The sequence below is a fragment of the Pinus tabuliformis genome, chromosome 5_2, assembly GCF_031772625.1.
Source record: "Pinus tabuliformis cultivar Carrire ecotype Pingquan chromosome 5_2, CPIR1, whole genome shotgun sequence".
NCBI classification, from domain to species: domain Eukaryota; kingdom Viridiplantae; phylum Streptophyta; class Pinopsida; order Pinales; family Pinaceae; genus Pinus; species Pinus tabuliformis.
The window spans coordinates 619,921,003-619,944,049 of NC_142306.1; the positions used below are offsets into that span (position 1 = coordinate 619,921,003).

The following is a 23,047-nucleotide window of genomic DNA, read 5'->3' on the forward strand; positions in this document are numbered from 1 at the left end:
GAAAAGTGTATAATAATACATCAATATATAAATTTAATTTGAAAAAGACTAGGAAGGATGTGAGAGGGACCGAGTTTGATCCTCGCGACTCTACTGCTCTTATAGTATCTTCAAACGGGTGATTGAGTCCATGCAACTAATTCTTCACCATTTCCATAGCAGCATACAGCAAACAAACATATCGTATCTCCAGAATTTCAATTTTATTCGATTCCTGTGTAATATTATATAAAGGGCATCACATGTGTCGCTTTGGCCGAGTGGTTAAGGCGTGTGCCTGCTAAGTACATGGGGTTTCCCCGCGAGAGTTCGAATCTCTCAGGCGACGCTTAAACAATACTAAAACATTTTATGCATTCGTGTTCAAATCTCAATTTTCATGAGTCTTTATCTTTTTAAAAATGGCACTCGCAAGCTGTCTAGCTCCCTGAGGTATCTGTGAGAAGCCTATGTTCTGTTGCACCATCTTTCCATTACCATTAACTGGGAAATAAGAAAAGTGGTAGTCATTGGAAATAAAAGCATTGACAAGGTAAATAGTTTGACTCTAGCCTACCTGGGTTTTTCATATTGGTAATTTTGTGCAGTTGGTATATCAGTTTAGTGTTCTCCTCTGCTGAAGTGTTGGCTGGCTATATATGGCAACCCGGGGTGTTTATGGTTGTTGGTATATCAGTTTAGTGTTCTCCTCTGCTGAAGTGTTGGCTGGCTATATATGGCAACCCGGGGTATTTATGGTTGTTGGTATATCAGTTTAGTGTTCTCCTCTGCTGAAGTGTTGGCTGGCTATGTATTTATGGTTATTATTCAACTAGATTGTGGATCCATTCCCATAGTTAAATACAGACTTTCCACAAATAGTCTTGGATGCATGCCCTCATATGTAGTATAGAATTAGTGACCCCTTTTAGCCTTACTACTACTCATCTTTGTGGTTGTAATCTTTCTTTGGATACACTGGTTTTCCCAAATCTTTGTAGGAAAGAAAGTTTTCATTTGTGGTCCTGGAACAACATGGATCTTGGAAACCTCAAAGCTATTCATACGGATTTTTGGATACATGAAAAGCTCTTACAAAGCAATGAAATCCCTTTGGATTTTATTTTTTCTGAAATTCTTTATAATTGGGAAATGCAACAACTAAGAAAATGCAACTAGATAATGAGTATTCAAGGAGAATATGGGTAAAAATAATCATAAATTGAAATCAATTGCTATAATATAAAACTCTGTGTTCACTACACAAGTGAAGATTACATTTCAGACTCCATGATTCAGTAGACTATAGGTTTGTAGGTCAAACAGAAAAGAAATCTAATGAAGAAGACTTTTGACAGTAGCTCAAGGAATCAAAGGAATTGGATCAACCATCCATCCATTTGGAGGTAAAACAACAGCAATAAATCTCTAAAGTGTTTTATAAATCCACATGTATTTTCAGTGTTTTTTATAGGCTTTCTGCTTATTCTCTTAGTATCTATGTAAGACCAACATGACAAAAGTTTAAAATGTATAGGAGAAAATTAAAAAATACCACCAATTAAATAGCAAGCTTGTATTCTCTGTATTCTTTTATCTTTTTTTTACCAATTTTTAATACAAATATTCTCCATTTCTGCTTGAAAAAATAATAATAATGAAATAATAACGAAACCCTAAATGACTAAAATCTTGATTTCATAGACATTGTATTCCCATTTGAAAGGACAAATGACCTATTTTTTAAGAGGGAGTATGGTGTCTCATGTATTTTATGAAATGCAGAATGTGTCTAAATAGGGCTTTATTTGACTTATGGAATGCAGAATGTGTTTAAATATGATTTTATTTGATTTATGGAATGCAGAATGTGTCTAAATATAACTATATAAGCTTAATTAAAATAAGAGTTTAGATCATTGAGATATGGTTTTTTTTTAATATTTTCGCCCATGATGTTATGTTAGAATTATTATGTAACTATCACATGGCTCCTCTATCTATGTGTAATCATGGGGTGGTGCCATGCATTAGGGGAATTTTGAAGTCTAAAATGAGCCTTAAAAAATGTACCATGAAAATAAACTTTACAAAAATCAATCACATTTTAGAACATAACATCATATTCATTTGTAATGGATAATTAACTATGGTAATACTTTAAGAAAAATACTCATAAATCACTTTTGAATATATCATAAATACAACCCATAAACTAAAATAACATTAAAAGTAATTATAACATACTTTACTATTAAATATATAGAAAATAAAATATTGATATCATTTCAATTCAAAATACAAATAATAAACATACTACATTTAATTTATGAGGGAACAAGTTGAATTTGTATTTATGAAGTGAAAAGTAAAGATATTTGAATTAATATTTATAATTCTTATTTTATTTTATATGTGATATACGATAAAATTATAATATATAATTAAACTACTATATAAAAATCTAATACATAATATATTATTTGTAACACCCCCTCCTCCCAGGTCCACCTAGGCAACTGGACAACCGGGGTAAACATGCGACAAGAGAGAATATTATAAGGGATTCAACTTCCTTGCCGACCTTAAGGAAATGGAACCGACGAAACATATCAAACAAACCCATCCACATCAGCGACAACACCCTGAGGAGACATGTCAGCCACTCAGACATCTTGTCCCTAAGTCCTACTGATGATTTAAGCCTTTTAACTCCTGGTTGCTCTCATGTTATAGGCAAGATAGCGACCAGAAGCCAAATTCGCTCTCACAGGCATGTGTGCCAGTGTCCTTGGACTTTTTCCAGTAGACCTGTGCCAACGTCCTCGAGATTTGAGCGACTTTTCAAGCCCAGAATCTCAGCCTCTACCTAGAACTTGTTACAACCTCCAGAATCCATAAAAGACATGATGACAATATAAACAATTCAAAATTCAACGTTAGGACTAGACCTAAGCATCCCCAATCGGGACTGACATTTTGTCAAACACTTGGCATCAATGCAACCTATAGGTCTAGGATACAAGACATAGCATAAATGACTGAAAGAAATTATGAAACATAACCAAAAGGATCACCTCCTTCTCCATTGAACTATTATATCATCAATTAGGTCTTGCATCCATCCATTTAATAATTACAAGTAAATACATGAAATAACCATGACATGAACCAGTCATTTAACCATGCTTATAACCAACATAAAACCATATAAATATCAGAGATATGATAGCCATTAAATCCACATATAAACAAGTGCAAAAGTAAGAGAACTTATCTTTTATTAATCATAGGCAAATACGACCATATTTGAGACTTCCACGTACCACTCGACCGTAGACATGATTGAACCAAATCTTTCTTTCAACCAGTCACCCTCATGCCATATTCCAAGCATGAATGTGGGATCTCATAGAAAAATTAGTCCAAAAAAACCAAGGGAATCCAGAGGTTAAACCACCTCCACCCTCATCAATCGTGATGACACCAAAACCAGTGCTTCGATCGCAACCAAACCGAACTTGCAATGCCATCCGGAATCCATCACTATCCTTGAGAAATTTTCAGTCTCCTTGTCTCTCAGGCTTTACCGTAATCCAATCCCAGATCACTAGGCCCTAAATCGAGACCAATCTCTCAGGCTTTATCGCAATCCAAACCTAGATCACTAGACCCTAAACTAATGTTGAGAAATGGAAACAAGAAATTCCAGTTTAAATTTGTCCTTGATTTAAACTATGAATTAAAATTGAATTCTATTCTCATAGCAACTTGTAAATAGTTAATTAAGTTTAATTAACTTAATTAGCTTAGGAATTTCGAGTTGGAAGTCTTTTTGAATTCATGTATATGTTCTCCCTAAATTTTAGGGGTCTAGTATGAGTTTAATTTGAGTTGTAAATTAGATCACTCAGTTTACTGAGTTATGTTCAGTTAAATTAGTTCCTAACTATTTGTGGAACTAATAGAGAGTTAACAGTCAATTGGTGCACTAGTGCATCCATAAGTGTCACTCTAGTTAACTGGATATTCCCTTATCATAAGCTCATGCATGTCGATTTTGAGAAAGACCCAGTTGAGACTAGTGTGCAGGGATAGTGTACTATCAATTGTATGATTTACTGAGTTGTAAATATCATGCATGCAATCAGAGAAGAACCTATGTTTGGATTGCGCAGTTTTGGAAGCATGAATTCCCTTTAAATACAAGCTATTCATCCTAGGAATTACACAAGAGATTAGGGGCTTGGAGAGTGGCTAAATAGACTAAGGATTTGGCTTGAGCTAGCTTGTGAGCTAAGAGAGTTGAGCATACTTGTGCGGAATTGTTCTAGTGAGAACAAGCTCTGTATCTTCACGCATATATCTGATATATGCAATACAGATAGCGAGGTTTTGAGCAGTGGCTTTCCCCATATACATATTGTGTTATGTGCCATTTACTTATCTTCTTCTTGTTCATATCGTTTTCATCAATCTATTGGCTTCCTCTGGTTGAAATTAGAAGTAGATTATTGTCCTGTGCTTTAGTAAATTGCATGAGCTTGTGAATCTATAGGATTTTCTACATGGTATCAGAGCTAAATTCAATACACTAGAGGAGATTTCGAAGTTTTAAGTTTTGGGTTATAGATGAAATTCAAATTTGCAATACATACTTCAGGATTGGCAGATGGTGTTCTATGGTTTCCAGCTCAAGTATGCCTTGGAAGGCAGCTCGAATTTTATAGCCTAGAGGGACAGAATGGAGGTTGTGCTAGAGAATAATGGCTTGAAGGAATTCGTTGACCAAGAAATTCCTAAGCCAACAACATTGGATGCACAGAATTTGGCCAAATGAAAGAAGTGTGTGGCGAAGGCGAGGTAGATAATCCTTGAGGGGGTTCGGGACCACATTGTCTCGACTCTCCATGGAAAGGACACTCTGTATGCTATGTGGAAAACATTGACGGACTTGTATCAAAACAACAATGACCAAAGGAAATTGGCACTAAAGGACAAACTTTGAAAAATAAAAATGGAGAAAGGCAAGACGATTCCAAAATACTTGACCAAGTTCACTCAGTGTCGTGATGAACTTGGAAGTGTTGGAATCACGGTTTTCGAGGATGATATGGTGAGTCTTGCTCTTCTAGGACTCCCAAAGAGTTGGCATAGTTATCAAGACTCTGTCAATGGTCGGGAGAAGCTTCCGAATTGGGAATGACTGTGGTTGGATTTGATGCAGGAGGAGATCAGGAGGAACACCAGGGATGGCTCTTCATCAAAGATTGATGATGAAGAGAATTGTGCCTTAGCGATTAAGGCAAAGAAGGGGAAAGGGAAAGCTTCCCATTCCAAATCGGATTCTTATCATGGAGGTAAGAAGAAATACATGATGAAAGTTAAGTGTTTTCATTGTCATGAGTTGGGCCATTTTGCTACAAATTGTCCACTCAAGAAGTCCAAGAAGAAGTCCTTAGGAGGAGCGGCAGGTGAGGCTTTGGCCTCTCAATTCGAATTGGACTTTTCCCTCATTGCATGCATGGTGTCATCAATGATGGAAATTGTATGGTACTTAGATAGTGGAGCTTCATTCCACATGACTAGCAACAAAGAGTTATTCAGTGACTTGGAGGAGAAATATCTCCATATGCATATCGAGATGGGTGACGACAGGAAGTATAGTGTTACTGGATTGGGCACGATTACTTTTAAGAGGGATCATGGGGCTCCACTCACCTTCAATAACGTTATGTATGTGCCCAGGCTGAAGAAGAAATTGGCATCTATTGCCATGCTTGAGGATAAAGGCTATGATGTGATCTTCTCGAAAGGAAAGGCATTCCTTTGACACATAGCCACGGGTCAAGTAAAGAAGGTAGGGATTCGAGTGAAGAATCTCTATAACCTGGAGGTAGAGGAGTGTGTTCCTTTGAGCATAAAAGCAGAAAGGGTGCAGAGCTAAGACGTTGGCGAGTTGTGGCACAGACGATTGGGCCACTTTCATCATGGGGCTTTGAAGATATTGTAGTAGATCTCTACTGGTCTTCCCAAAGGTATGCTTGAGCAACTTGATACATGCAAGGAGTGTACTTTGGGAAAATACACTGAGTCTTCCTTTCATGACAAAGACAGTCGAGCAAAGGCTATTCTAGAGCGAGTCCATTCATATGTGTGTGGACCATTCTCAACAGCGTCCACGACCAAACATAGGTATTATGTTATATTTGTTGATGACTTTTCTTGAAAATGTTGGATATTTTTCATGCAGAAAAAGGATCAAACCTTCACAAAGTTTTATGAGTTTAAAGCATTGGTGGAGAAACAGTTGGGTAAGAAGGTCGAAAATCTACAGAGTGATAATGGTGGTGAGTATGTCTCAAATGAGTTTAAGAAATTCTGTGCAGCGGAAGGGATTAAAAGGAAGTTGATGGCACCACATAACCCTTAGCGGAATGGGGTGGCCGTGAGGAAGAACATAAGCATAGTAGGGGCAGCAAGGGCGATGTTGCATGATCAAGGCCTACCACTACACTTGTGGGCTGAGGCATGCAACACAACATTTTATGTTCAAAACCATAGCCCACATTGGATACTTGATGTTGGGAAGGGGTCCCTAGCATTAGTTAAGTCAAATTTTGAGTTATTTTTGTGCAATTTTGTAATATCTTTTTTTAGCGAATGTAAAGTCTCCACTAAATGTGGAAGCGGAGCGCAAAGGTAGTAGAAGTCAAAAGGGATTTAGTCCTTTAGTTGGGTAGGTGATAGAGTTGTTTTGAGACCCACCCATGGTTCGTGAACCATGGCATTGTAAAGAAAATGCTATATATAGTTGAGTCATAGCGAGTCTAAGAGGATATAATAATAATGAAGAATCATTGTAAGGGCAAGGTGCTAAGGCAAGAAAATTTTGTTTCATGTACTTAGGCGAAAGGGGAAGGATCCTGCTACTGAGTGCGCGGACACCTTGGTAAGTCCACAGGCTAAGTGCACCGGCCCCTGCAGCTGAGTGCACAGGGAAAAGAAGTCTGTAATTGAACGCTTATACTTAATAAAGATTGTTTTGGGCTAAAACTGATGCATCTGTGTCTTATTATTTACTTCTGCTAAGTTCATATATCTTTTCTCTATGATATATTTTATATGAATTAATGCTTGCTTACTACGCGAAAGTGGTAGATCTGTAATCTTTATGCATGATACGTACAATTAAGTACCCTCGCGAAGATTTGGAATTCATTTAGATAGATTCGTAGTAGTTATCTGTTCAGAAGGATCAGAGTTGCGTGAAGGTAGATCTCAGCCATAGGGACTTCAGGAAACCATCACTCAGACCTCTGGATGCAGAAACCTGGTTCTAGCATCCCCCAAGACTACTTCGGGTGAGACTGCAGCCTGCGCTATGCAGGTTTTTGCTGAAAGAGCTAGCAGTTAAGGTTTTGTTGGTTGGCATAGATAACATTAAACCTGGGTTAGGCCCCATCAAGCCAACAAATGGTTCCGTTGCTGGGATCAGGATCTATCTGAGGAATGAGTGATGTCGAATAAGTGGTTCCCGACTAAGAAAGAAATCAAGAAGTGCCTCGATAGGAAGTTGCACGTGTTTGCAGCTCAAGAGAACAAAAACCCATGGTTATCCAAAGAACAGTGGTTGAATAGATACCTGTACACGGACGAAACCGAAGCCTTTTTTTGTTTCTTCCCTTGTTAATTGCACGAGTGGCTATCTAGATTAGCGAACAGTCAGGGTACGTGGAGGGCTGACGGCCCTATTGTGTGGACTCCAGATCTGGTGAAGTGCCTAGAAGCTTCAGAAAATAAAATCGTGTGGGTTGTTGATCAATGGATTGATCAGATATTAGGAGGATTCATCATTGAAATTGTGATTGATACGACCATCAGCTATAGCGAAGTAGAGCGCAAACTCTTCAAGGGATAGTGAGGTACGTACCTAAAATCTCCGAAAACTTAGTTAAGATGTTGTTATGTGAAAAACAGGTTATGCCATTACCTTGATGTTTGGGACTACGAGAACCAGAAAACCCTTTAGAAGGAATAGAGAATCAGGCTCTGAATACAGTCCGCTGCTAATATCCTCTTCTAACAACGACGAAGGGACTATTCTGAGTACACTGCGAAGCACGCTGCAGATAGTAATTCAAGGGATCTCGAGGATACCTCTTCCATCCACTCCACCTCCATCTCCACCTCCACCACATACACCTACACATTCACCTCCATATCCACCTCCACCACATACACCACATTCACCTCCATCTCCACCTCCGCACCAACCATTCAACATGGAAAATGCACTGAAGATGTCGATCTTTAAAGGGATAGGAAGTGAAGACCCTGAACAATTCTGGTTTGTTGCAAATTTTGTGTGGACAGCACAACAGATTACTGATGATAATATAAAGAAAGTGCAGCTGGTCATAACGCTACAGGATAGGGCGCTAACTTGGTATATTAAATTCTGTCAAGATAGACATGGCACGATGTTGTCAGAGACTCAGCAAGCGTTGAACATTGAGTTTAAGAAGCCTAAGTCTCAGGCACAGTATGTAACAGAGTTTAAGGAGATACAACAAAGGGTAAATGAGTCTGCGTGGAACTTCGATCAGAGATTAAAGTGCCTGATCTGGTAGGATAACATGTCAACTATGAATTCTCATCATAGGGACTAACACATCATGTCCCTCCTACCACATCTAAGATTACCATTAGCGCAACAAAAGATAGGAATGCAACCGGAGGTTGTGGAGATTGCAATGAGGTTGGAAGCCTCACCAGTACAGGACACGAACGTAGGAGTGCAACATATTCAGTCGCAATTGGAAATTCTGCACATGGAGTTGCAGAGTTTGAAGACAGGAAAGGATGCTCAGTCTGAGGTGCGCTGAAGTTTGGTGCATAAAATGTAAAGACAATGGACATGATAAGGCTCACTACCTTTTTTATTAGAATTACTTGGTTGGAGGAGGTCCAGTGCCTCTGAAGCCTAAAAACATTCAGGGCCGAGCATGGGATTACCATTATGGTGCATTATCTGTGTTATAGTTGGGCAGCACGCAACTGATAATTGTCACCTCTTGCAGAATTTTGTTCAGACACTGCAACAATTATTTTGTACTTTCTCTAAATCAGTTGGACATGATGAACAAAACTACCGAAGCTATGAATTAATGATGGAGCGGACCCCTACGCATTGGATGCAGGTGGGAAATTAGCCTCAAGATCAGGGCACGGGTGTAGCGTGTGGAGGATTTCAAGGTCGTGGAAGAGGAAGAGGAGGAGGGGCTGGCAGAGGTCGTGGAAAAATCATCTGTTATAACTCTGGTGAAGCAGGACATTTTGTGCGCGATTGTCATAACCCTACACATCCTTCTTGTCAATATTGCAGACAGTTTGATCATGTGATAGAAGATTTCCCAGTGCTAATTGCCAAGATACAGGAGAAAAAGACACAACAACCTATGCAAAACATACAAATGATGAGGGCGGAGCCTCACGAAGAGGACCATAGCATTAATATCGTGACACAAAGTGGTATGGCTACAGGAGAAAATAAGGGAAAGCATCCAGAAGCCAAAGGATGGGTGCGTAAGGATGCCGAAAAGGAAGTCAGATTTGATATAAACCGAGCTAAAGAAACTTTTATGGAGGCCAAGAAGAATTTTGCTGAAGCTTCTACGTCAGGGAGCCAAGAGAAATCAGTTGGAAATAGTGAAGTACAGGACGTGGATCCCTTGCTACTAGCCACTTTTCTGAAAACTTGTATGAAGTTGTTAAGAGATATGAAGGTAGTGGAAGGGATCCAAGAGCTAATCAATAATTGTATGGGGAAATTTAGATTCCTTCAGAACAACGCGATGTAAGGAAATTGGGTAAACATAAGAAGTAGACAAGGCGTGAGATGAGGCTGACCGCATAGATCGGGGAGTATGAAATGGATCAAGTCATCCTGGATTTGGGTTTTGACGCGAACGTACTACCTAAGCAGACATGAGAGAGGATGGGGAGACTTGCATTACAATGGTCTCCTATACAACTATGCATGACCAATCAGTACAAGATCATTCCTATGGGACACCTTTATGGGGTAAAAATAGACATTAAAGGAGCAAGTGCTCTAGCCGATTTTGAAGTAATTGAAATAGTGGATGACAACAATCCTTACCCTGCGCTAAAAGGAATCGATTGGGCCTTTGATATGGATGCAGTAATTAATTTGAAGAAGTGAAGGATGACATTTGAGAAAAATGTGCTTAGGGTTATTGTGCCACTAGACCCTGCTAAGAGAGCGCACTATACTGAACCAGACTGTGACTATGTGGAGGAAGACGACTTGGATCAAATATACAAAATCATTGCACGCGATGAAGATTGGATCAACCCCACTGCAGATGGGTGGATCGCATGGGATAGAGATAGTTCTTGTACCTCAGATTCAGATGAAGAGCTCGAACACTGGCATAATAGATTGCATGAAGTATCTACGCTACGTTGCAATATGATGACAAAATCGTTGTGGTGTGTATCAACGGAGGTAAGGAATCTCCCGCATTATGATGGCTTAAATGATGTTAATTTATTTTTGGATGAGTTTGAAAGGGAGGTTCCCAAGGAACATCGATTCTAGGCACTGGATCTGGCACTGCACGCTACACTTTCCCATTGGTGGGGTACGTATAAGGATAGCTTCGCTGATTGGAAGGAATACATGAGAATGATGAAGCTAAAGTTTGGTTATGCTAATACCAGGATGACTGAAAAATAAAGTGGAAAGGATGACTCGCGTGAGAACTTGGCACGGTGGACTAAATCTTGGTGAGAGGAGCCACAACCGGAATGGGTGCATATCTTCTATCACACCTTAGACACTATTCCAATGAATTGGTACTTGGAAACAGAGCTACGCCATGGGACAACTAAATGGGATATCTTGAGGGAAAGTTTCTTGTTAAATTTCAACTTTGAGGATGGATTTGAGTGCATTGATGAAGCACTCCAGGAAATTAAGGCCATTATCTTTAGAACACCTGAAGAGCCAGTAGAATGGGTTCAACCAGACTAGGGTACCCAGCTGTGCCATGCACTAGAATGCTACAATGTGACTGCAGAAGAAGAAGAAGAAGATCTGTGAAAAATCAACATTCCAGAGACCGAGGGACAACGCGAGGTTGAAGGCCAGGCAATTAAACGTTGGATCCGACTCGCAGCCTAAGTTTGCAAAGATAGGTGATTATTGGGATAAAGATACAATTGATAAAGTGGCGAGACTGTTGCGTGAATACCAAGACTTGTTTCCCACCAAGTTCTCGGACTTGAAAGGAATAGTAGGGGATCTGAGAGTGATGAAGATCACCTTAAAGCCTGATGTGAAGCCCGTAAAACAAATACCCTACCGTCTAAATCCTAAGTATAAGGAGAAGGTTCGCAAAACGCTGGACAAAATGCTGGAAGATGGAATGATTGAGCCAGTAGAAGAATATGATTGGGTAATCCTTGTGGTTGTCCAGGAAAAAAAGCAGCAAGGTGAAATCAAGATATGTGTGGATCTAAGAAAGCCTAATGATATATGTGTTCATGACCCATTTCCAACCCTGTTTATGGATGAAGTTTTAGAGAACGTTGGAGGACATGAAGCTTATTCGTTCATTGATGGGTTCTCAGGGTACCATCAGATTAATATCATGCTGGAGAATAGCAACAAGACGACCTTTGCAATAGAGTGGGGATGCTTCCAGTACACAGTAATGCCATTCAGGTTGAAGAATGTACCCACGATCTTCTCAAGGGTTGTAATTGCAGCGTTTAAAGAGTTCATCCATAAATTCTTAGAAGTGTATTTTGATGCTGTTTTTGGATTGGTAAAGCACCACATTGCAAGTCTCCGCCTTATGTTGGATACTTGTCGCAAATACCAGATTGCCTTGAATATGAAGAAATGTATCTTTTGCGTGCCTTATTGGATATTGCTCAGCCATGTATTCTGCAAGCAAGGATTAATGGTAGACCCTGCGAAGATAGTTGTGATTGTCAATTTAGAAGCTCCGAAGAATGTAAAGCAGCTGCATGCAACGTTGGGGCACACTGGTTACTATAGAAAGTTTATAAAAGCTTATGCACAGATAACTACGTCGATGGAGAAATTACTGAAGAAGGATGTGAATTTTTGCTGGGATGATGAGTTTCAGTGCAGTTTGGATGTGTTAAAGGAAAATATGGTGACTACGTGCATTTTGGTGTTTCCAGACTAGAAGAAAGAGTTTCATGTACATGTAGATGCCTCCTATATTGCGTTGGGTGCAGTATCAACCTAGCCCAGAGAAGGAGAAATTGATCATCCTATAGCCTTCGCAAGAAAAAAATTGTTAAAGGTTGAGAAGAACTATTCAACTATAGAGTGCGAAGGATTGGCGATGGTCTACACGCTGCAAAAATTCTGACATTACCTATTACGCACGCATTTTGAAATGTACACAGATCACTCTGCTCTCAAGTACCTAGTCAACAAGCCTGTGTTGGGGGGGGCAATCTGTAGGTGGTTGTTGCTTTTTCAAGAATATGATTTTGAGGTAATTTTAAAGCTTGGATGATTGAACACAGTACCAAATCATCTATCCAGGATAGAGACAGGCGAACAACCTACTAGTCTAGAAGATGGATTGTTGGATGCGCATCTCTTTGATGTATGTGTCGCTGATGATCATTTTGCGGATATAATCTAGTTTCTAACTACTGGCACAACCTTGGAAGGATATTCTACCCAGAAGAAAAAGGAATTAGTGGTCCGCATGGCTGACTTTTCTGTGATCGCAGGACACTTGTATAAGATGGGCAATGATGAAATTCTACACCGATATGTTTCGGAGTTTGAACGAACTAGCATCCTTGCTAAAGCACATGGAGGAGTAACGGGAGGACACTATGCAAGCAAAGAAATCATGCTGAAGATTCTACGCGTAGGATTATGGTGGCCAATAGTGCATAAGGATTCTAAGGCATATTGTAGGGCATGCGATGCTTGTCAGAGGATGGGGAAGCCATCGCGGAGGGACGAACTACCCTTAAATCCTCAAATTTCATTACAAGTCTTTGATAAATGGGTGATTGACTTTGTAGGCCCGATACAACCACCAGAGAAAAAAACAGGCGCGCGTTATATTATTACTTTGACTGAGTATTTGACACGATGGGCAGAAGAACAACCAGTGAAAGACTTTAGCACTGCTACAGCTGTGAAGTTCCTGTTTGAATATGTCTTGACAAGGTTCGGGTGTCCTAAGATATAGATGAACGATAGGGGTACGCATTTTCTAAATGAAACTATTGTAACGAGGCTCGAATAATTCCAAGTCTATCATCAAAAGAGTATGCCTTATCATCCTCAAGAAAATGGCATGGTTGAAGCATTCAATAAAACACTAGAGAACACGTTGACTAAGGTTTGCAATGAACAGAGGAAAGATTGGGATGTACGCATACCAACGGTCCTATGGGCATATAAGACGACGTGTAAGAAACTAACAAGACAAACTCCATTCAGATTGGTCTATGGGATAGAGGCTGTGATGCCCATGGAGTATATTGTGTCGAGCTTGCGAATTGCAGCATTTACTGATATGGTAGATTGCGAGACTATGGAGGAGCGCCTCGCGCAGTTGCTGGAATTAGAAGAAGACAGAGTTCTCACAAGATTTCACCAACATGTGCAGAAGGAGCGCAAAAAGGCATGGCATGATGGAAAAATTAAGTTGTGCACCTTTAAGGTAAATGACTTGGTCCTACTTTATGATAGAAAATTCACGAAGTTTCCTGGAAAGTTTCAAATGCATTGGTTGGGACCTTATGTAGTCAAAGAAATTACAGATGGTGGCACGGTTCATCTCGCAAAGCTGAATGGGGAATTATTTCCTGGAAGAATCAATGGAAGTCGATTGAAGCTGTATCAAGGGGATCATGCCCCTGTGCAATGACTACATGATGGCAAGGCAGTCTTAGTACTCCAAGCAGCTGCAAGGAGGTGCAGGACTATAAACTACACTGCCCAAAAAGTGGAAAAATGAAGTAAGGGGGTTGTGCGATGGAAGCAAGAAGTGTGCCAAGAGGGCTACGCCATGGAGGATGGTGTCACGCAGTAGGGTCTAAAAATAACCGTTGGATGCATTTTAGTTGAATGGATGATGAAAATCCCGTTAAGAGGAGCGGGTAGGCTACATTTATGGTGCAAATATTTGGCAATCTTCCACCAAAGATGTATTTGTGATTTGAAATTGGAGGGAATGGCCAGATTTGAATTTGAAATTGCTTATAAATATGGCATGTTGGCCTGCATTACAACACTTAACTGCTAGCAAGAGTACTGTATGTCTATGAATCGAGAAGATTCGGAAGATATTTTTAAGTGTCCAGGGCTAGCTAATGTATTTTAAACCTTCTGAAGGGCCTTTGTAGACAACGTGATAGCCACTAACCCCGCAGAAGCCACGAGTTCTGAAGCCGTAGCCCCTAAAATCGCATCGATGATGGAAGCTACGCCATCTGTGCCTATGGCACCGAGGTTGCCTAGGCCTAAACCATCAGCTACGAAGGAGAAACAGAAGAAACCATAGTCCATTCTGGTGAGGCAGTCACTGAGGAAGAACCCTACCGAGATTCGACAGAAAGGGAAGATGGAAAAATCCAAATAGCCACATGAATCCCTAGATCTTGATGAAGAGCAGCTTCGCGAAGGGGTTGAAGAGTTGGACGTTGAGGAGGAGGGTAAGTCTATCATTAGGCTCTCGAATTATATCCCTCCGTGAAAAGGCAAAGCGAAGGTACCCAAGGATCCCGATTCTAGCAAGTTTATGGTCTCTACACCGTTGTTGCCGAAAAAGGTGGTATTCGAAGGCACGCTCTTAGGGTGCATTCCTGCACTTAAAATGTAAGATTGGGATCTAGTTGATCATGAAAAATTTCCGCAGTTGGCATCAAAAAAGTATTTGGCCAAGACCTATTAAGAAGAGATAGGAGTCACACCACTGCAGCCTATGAAGTGGGTCATGGGGGTTGAGAAGGTCAGGTACCACATTCTAGTAGAACCATTACCAACATGGTGTGTGTACGCCAATTACTCACATAGGTTCATGATGGGTGCCTTTGGCTTGGTGATCCCATCCCCATCACAGATATGCTGATCCACTGCATCACAAGGTTGCCCTACCAAGGGGTGGATCTAGCCAAGCTGTTTGGAGGCAAGGGTAAAGAAAAAATTCGTGTATAGAATGAAGAGCAAGTTTGGCTTAGTGAATAAGTTGCCCGGATACTCTATATGTTCCATCATAGATAAGGTGGTACATTTTTCCACCCCGATTTTGGCTTGCAAGGTCATGAGAAAGTGTCACGCTGATGAGGTGTCGACGCCAGTCATTTCATTGGCTGCACAATGCATGAAGGGGGTGTAGTACAATTGGGCGCAATATCTCTGTAAAGCGTTTCTGTTGAATTGTCGTGAAGCACAAGATGACAGCAAGGCATTCCACTGTGCCTGGATGTTACTGCTAATTGCCCTAGTTGCATGGAGACTGTCAAAAGACTATCAGTTCCCTCCACAGGATGTCGATTTATGAGAGGCTGCAAAGTTCGCTTCGTTGTGGGCAACAAAGGATCTGGAGAGGGTCATGGTGACAAAGATATTATGGGTGTTGGTCATGATGGACCTCTGCATGGTGATTAGCCAGAGTTTGAAGCTGTCAGCAACCCTGTTTGAGCAGTTGGAGGCATACGCGGAGTTCAAGGCGGATTTTCACAACATGTCTATCCACGCACGACGAGATCTAAAAAAGGTCTAGTACAAGTTCCCGTATCTAGTCAATGAGGATGATGTGCAGGAAATCGTGGGGAAATGGCCAAGGGAGTGGCTGTAACCCACAGATCTCAGCAAGGGAACAAGCAAGGGTGGAGAGAGTTCCTCCACGCAGATAATGGCAGCACAGAAAAAGAAAGAACTTGAATAGGCAGCAGCCCGAGAAAAAGCAACACAAGAAAAAGGAAGTTGCTGCGAAGGGAGTTGATGCTAAGGCAACTCCTGACAAGGGAATGCCGCGAAGGAGGCCACAGTGGAGGTCAAGGAGTCGGCTTCTCAGCACACTAAGGACAAGGTAGGTTCTGACGTTGAAGGAGGCAGTGGCGAGGAGCAGAGCACTCCCTTTGAATTGCAGAAGTGGATCAAAGATATGACTTCTGGGCCGAGAAAGAAACAAAAATCTGATAAGCATGCACATGTGGATCCAATGGTCCTCACTAAGGGGGACTTGGATGATATTGGAGATAAGGTCTATGATACAATGACCAAACTATGGCAAAAATTCAAACAACACTACCTGCAGACGTTGGGGAGCATGCAGAACGAGTTGCAGATTCAAATAGGATGGCTACAAGTGAGCGTGGAACTGGCGAGTAGGATTCAAGCGAGCCTATAGCAAGTGAGCGCCATTGTGTGAGAGACGGATAGGACTCTGGACCTCCGAGTCATACCATTAATAGCAGGATCACTACGCGCACAGGAAGTTGAAGCAAACACCTAGTTAGTACAGATCAAGGATGTGGGTGTCAACCTCGCAGTGCTACCAATTCAGACCCTCCACACACTCCATCAGGGGGTATCAGATGAGCTTCAGATCAGGGAACAATGCGCACTGCTAGCCATCAATGAGGTAAAGACAAACAATGAACAGATCTTTCTAGAAAAGGCACAGGTCCTGAAAGAGAAAGAAGAACTGGCCACATGCAGCCAAACTTTGGGGGCAGCCATTACATAGGTATGCAATGAGCTGCTAGAGCTCAACATTCCCAAAGGTGCAACATCAACAACAAAGATTAGGAAATTGGTTTCCGCAATAAGGGAATCCAAAGAGGAAGTCGTTCAAGTCTGCTCTAACTTACAAATGCAAATATCAGAGTTGTAGTTGAAATTATAGCTAACCCCTCTACCAAAGGTCCAGGAGCAGCACGGAGCAACGATCAAAGAGGGAATGAAAACGTTAGATTTAGCGGTTAAAGGCTACAGTGATATTTTTGAATAGGAAATGGAATTAATGAGGACTTTGCAGGAGGACCCAACTTTGCAGAAAATCGGAACATATATCTGGGAGAAGCAACAATAATTCAATGAACTTAGGGTGACTACACGCACTTTAGCGCTAGTACATCGCTTTTCTCACTTAACCAAGGGGAAACAGCTGCAAGTAAAAATTGAGGATCTGTAGAGAAAATAAGCCATCTTGAAGGCCAGGACGTAGCCATGGACAGAGGAAACAAGTTAACTTACTCTGTCAGTACAGGAAAAATTAAAGACAATCCAGCAAACACAGTATACAATGGGCCTTGTGGTGGAAGGTCCTACAACAGAAAAGTTGGTCAAGGAAGTGCAGTAGGCCGCGATGCAGGGTACTACTGACTTGCAAGTGGTGAAGGTGGAGTTCAGAAAACTCCAAGCCAATATTGTTGCGCTAGCTAAGTGACTCAAGGGCGAGTCACCCAATTTGTGTTAGGGGCCTGTTGGGAAGGGGTACCTAGGGTCAATTAAGTCAAGTTTTGAGTCAATTTTGAGCAAAATTTGTAATATATTTTTGTAGAGAATGTAAAGTCTCCACGAAATGTGGAAGCAGAGAACAAAGCTAGTAGAAGTCAAAAGGGCTTTAGTCCATTAGCTGGGTAGGTAATAGAGTTGTTTTGAGACCTGCCCATGGTTCACGGACCATGGTATTGTAAAGAAAATGCTATATATAAGTGATTCATAGTGAGTCTAAGAGGATATAATAATAGTGAAGAATCATTGTAAGGGAAAGGTGTTAAGGCAGGAAAGTTTATTTCTTGTACTTAGGAAAAAGGGGAAGGCTCCTGCTGCAGAGTGCATAGATACCTTGGTAAGTCCGCAAGCTGAGTGCGCAGGCTCCTCCAACTGAATGCGCAGGGAAAAGAAGTCTGTAATTGTATGCTTATAATTAATAAAGACTGTTTTGTGTTGAAATTGATGCATCTGTGTCTTATTCTTTACTTCTGCTAAGTTCATGTATCTTCGCTCTATGATATATTTTATATGAATTAATTCTTGTTTACTACGTGAAAGTGGTAGATCTGTAATCTTTATGCATGATAAGTACAATTAAGTACCCTCGCGAAGATCTGGAATTCGTTTAGATAGGTTCGCAGTAGTTATCTGTTCGAAAGGATTAGAGTTGCACGAAGGTAGATCTAAGCCATAGGGACTTCAAGAAATCATCACTCAGGCCTCTGGATGTAGAAACCTAGTTCTAGCATCCCCCAATACTACTTCGGGTGAGACTGCAGCCTACTTTATGTAGGTTGTTTCCGAAAGGGACAACAATTAGGGTTTTGTTGGTTGGCATAGATAACATTGAACCTAGGTCAAGCCCCATCAAGCCAACACTTGAGATGAAGACACCAAAGGAGGCTTATTCCAGTAAGAGGCCATATGTTGGTACTTTAAGATTTTTGGGTCATCAAAATATTTTGATGTGACCAAAGATGCACGGAAGAAGCTTGATCTGACAACAGAGTTGGGATATTTGTGGGGTAAACTGATACACCTCACAATTATCAGGTGTACTTATCGACCAGCAGGATTACAGTGGTTCACAGGGATTTCAAATTCAATGAGGAGAAGGCCATGTGAGTTTCCCTTGAGAGGGAGCTTGAGCTACATGCAGATGAGTATATTTTAGCTACTAATGTTGAGGAGCCTCAGATTGATGTGGAGCAACCACATGCAAAGGATGTGGGAGTGGAGACATTCACTCAGGAAAATAATTCCAGAGAGAGAAGAAAGTGCACTAGAGAGGCTGATAAATTGTTGGATGATGCATGGGAGAATGTGAGAGAACCCACTTCTCAGCGTAGGCAGAGGAGGTCACCTCAGAGGTACACTGGATACATGGTTCTTATGGGTGAATGTGTTGTGACAAAGCCGTCTTCCTTTAAGGAAGCAGTTCAGAAGCTGGTTTGGGTTGATGCCATGGTGGAGGAGTATGACTCCATAGTTCGTAACAGTGTTTGGGATGTGGTTCCGAGACCATAGGACAGATTAGTGATGAGCTCCTGTTGGCTTTACAAGGTAAAGTAAGTTGCAGATGGTAGTGCGTAGAAGCATAAGGCTAGATTTGTGGCCAATGGGTTTTCACAGGTAGAGGGGATTAACTAGCATGAGACCTTTGCTCCTGTTGCAAGGTACTTGTCATTCATATATATATTGCAACTGTCAACACAGATGGGTTGGAATATACATCAGATGGATGTGAAGACAACCTTCCTTCATGGCATGATTGAGGAAGAGGTGTACATAGAGAAGCTTGAATATTTTGAAACCTTTGACCGTGAGTCACATGTGTGCCAACTCAAGAAAGTGTTGTATGGGCTGAAGCAAGCACCTAGTGCTTCGTACACCAGGATAGATAGCTACATCACTAGGTTTGTCTTCATGAAGAGTGAAGTGAATGAGAACCTGTACCACATAGTGGTGGAAGGTAAGTTGTTGATAATTGTACTTTATGTTGATGATCTCATACTGATAGGTGATGATCTGTTGATCAAATATTGCAAGGAGGACCTTGCAAGAGAGTTTGAGATGAAGGACATGGGGCTCATGCATTACTTTATTGGCATGGAGGTATGGCAGGGAGATGGGGAGTTGTTTGTGTCTTAGGGAAAGTATGCCAATGAGATACTCATGAGATTCTGCATGGAGAGAAGCAAACCCATGGAGACTCCTCTAGCAGGTAATTGGAGGAAGGAGGGTGCTACTTCAGGGGAAGTAGTGGAAGCTACTATTTACAGGAAGCTTTTGGGTTCACTCATGTACTTGGTGAACACATAACTAGATATGTGCTATGCAGTTAACCATCTTAGTTAAGCGATGGTTGGGCCTACCAAGATTTATTGGAAGGCGACAAAGCATGTGTTGAGATACCTCAGGGGCACTTCTCAGTATGGATTATGGTACAGATGGACAGAGGGAGTGAAGCTTCAAGGCTTCACCGATGCAGATTGGGCAGGGAGTCCATGCGACCGGAAGAGCACATAAGGAGGGATCTTCAATATTGGGTCAGCGACAGTTTCTTGATATAGCAAGAAACAAAGACTGGTTGCACTCAGTTCAGTAGAGGCAAAGTACATGGTTGCAAGTCAGGAAGCATGTGAGGCCATCTGGATGAAGATCCTGGTTGGTTTGTTTGGTCAGCAGATGGATCCAACTGTGATTTACTGCGATAATCAGAGTTGTATCAATCTCTTTGAAAATTTAGTTTTTCATGATCGGTCCAAACATATTGATATCTGATATCATCATCTCAAAGATTGTGTATTGAGGCGGATTATGTTGTTAGATTACATTCCCACGGAGGAGCAAGATGTTGACATTTTGACAAAGGAATTGTCAAGATGTAAATTCGAGTTTCACAGAGACAGGATCGGGGTAAATGATAATCCCTTTCTCGCTGAGAGGGAGTGTTGAGAAATGGCAACAAGAAATTTCAATTTAAATTTTTTCTTGAATTTAAATTGTGAATTAAAATCAAATTCTATTCTCATAGCAACTTGTAAATAGTTATTTAAGTTTAATTAACTTAATTAGCTTAGGAGTTTTGAGTTGGAAGTATTTCTCAAGTCGTGTATATGTTCTCCATAAATTTTAGGGGTCCAGTATGAGTTTAAATTGAGTTGTAAATTAGATCACTCAGTTTATTGAGTTATGTTCAGTTAAATTAGTTCCTAACTGCTTGTGGAACTAATAGAGAGTTAACAGTCAGTTGGTGCACTAGTGCATCCACAAGTGTCACTCTAGTTAACTAAAGATTCCCTTATCAGAAACTCATGCATTTCGATTATGAGAAAGGCCCAATTGAAACTAGAGTGTAGGAACAGTGTACTAAGAGAGTTGAGCATACTTGTGTGGAATTTTTCTAGTGAGAATAAGTTTATATCTTCACTCATATTTCTGATATATGCACTAAAAATAGTGGGGTTTTGAACGGTGGTTTTCCCCAGATACATCTTGTGTTATGTGCCATTGATTTATCTTCTTCTTGTTCATATTTTTTTCATCGATCTATTGGCTTCCGCTGGTTGAAAGTAGAAGTATATTCTCGTCTTGTGCTTTAGTAAATTGCATGAGCTTGTGAATCTACAAGATTTTCTATAATTGAGACTTCTCCCTCAGGCTTTACCGTGTATCTCGCCAAAACGGTCAAGGGATTCCTAGGCCTTTGGGAATGAAACTTGAGACCACCTACGCCCTAGAATCTGAAACCCATCCAGCAAACTGAAGTTCAAAACCGAGATAAATATCCCAACATACCATGGAATCCAGAAAAATGCAAGGCTAGGCTAAAAACCATTATCATAATCCAACAAAACCATGCGACCGACAGCAAGAGAACCATACACCAACATGCAAGGCCATGCATGTCCAAACCAGCTAGGAAATCACACATGAAAAAGGTTACTTGCAAGTATTCCTGTTGAAGCTGCTTGATCCTGCTTTCCTTTCCTTGATCCTTGCTTTCCTTCCTTTCCTTTTTCTTGCTTTTCCTTCCTTGATCCAAAGCTAGAGTGCTCCAAGAAAACTCTAAGTGACCAAGAGTGAGGGAGAGAGATAATAATGAGAGAGCTCCAAACTTGAACTCACAAAAGGTTACCAATTGATCCTCATAAGCCTTTTTATTAATAAGGCCTCTATTTTCTTCATTTTCCATTATTTTCCTTCAATTTCATCCTCACATGCAACATGTGACCTTTCACCTTAGTTTTCTCCTAATTTCCATTACTTTCATAAATAAATCTGCCAAAAATGACTTTTTGCCTTTTAATGCATTTACCTTAGCCTTTTCCAATTTTCCTTAACCAAAACACACATCCAGTGATGCCCACTAGGATATATTTGCCCAACAATCAGCTTGGAATAAGTTTCCCTTAACCGTGGTCTTATTTTGCCTTTATTAACTTTTATTACATGAACTTTTCACCAGGGTTGTTACAAAATCCTCCCCCTTGGGGAACACCATCCTCATTTTTAAACCACAACAAAACCTCAGCAAAAACATTGAAAAGAAAACATACTGCCCATGGAGCTTTATAACTTAGCTCGTTGCAGTATTTACAATGAAATACCTGCTCAAAATCAAAACATCATGACAACATGACAATATAAAAACCATAATAATATGACACCCATACCGCTTATTGGAGCTTTATAACTTAGCTCATGGCGGTATTTACATCCATATACATATACATACATATACCAAAACATTAGAAAAACATATTCCAAACATATACCAACATCAAACCAAAACCACTTTGCCTCAACCAGCAAACAATGAAGGATACAAGGCCTACATCTGATCTACCATCTCCCATGTGGCTTCTTCAGGCCCAAAGTGCTTCCACTAAACTTTAACTTTATCTATGGCTCTGTTCCTGAGCATGAGATGCTTTTGCTGCAATATGCATTGAGCCTCTGGCTGTAACTCTCCTTCTTTCTCTACTTGCAATACAGATCAATCAATAACATGATCAAAATCCTTTATATACTTCTTAAGCAACGGAATATGGAAAACATCATGGACTTTCACTGTTGGAGGCAGTGCAAGTCGATATGGCACTCGTCCAATCCTCTCAAGGATCTCAAAAAGTCCGCAACACCGTGGTGCCAAATTGGCACATGAACCAATCCTCAAAGAGATTTTCTTGTGCTTGATGTGAAAATACACATTCTCCCCAACCTGAAACCCCTTGAATACCCTGTGTTGGTATGCATAACTCTTTTGTATCTTGTGTTTCCTTTAGATTCTTCTTTATAACCTGCATTTCCTGATCCATGTCGGTCAACATATCCGGTCCAATAAATACTTTGTTCACTGGATCACTTCAGCTGATGGGAGTGTTACAACTCCGCCCATACAATGCCTCAAAAGGACTTATCCTCAATGACTATTGATAACCATTGTTGATTGTGAACTCAACCAATGTAAGATATTCCTCCCATTTCTTCTGCTGGTGTATGACATACATCCTCAAC

General features: G+C 40.7%; 1 non-coding gene across 1 annotated transcript; it reads left to right on the top strand.

The window, feature by feature from the left end:
- The first annotated feature begins 246 nt into the window (after positions 1-246).
- Positions 247-328, top strand: TRNAS-GCU (transfer RNA serine (anticodon GCU)). Its single transcript has one exon. It is a non-coding gene; the product is annotated as a tRNA-Ser (tRNA).
- Positions 329-23,047: the final 22,719 nt, after the last annotated feature.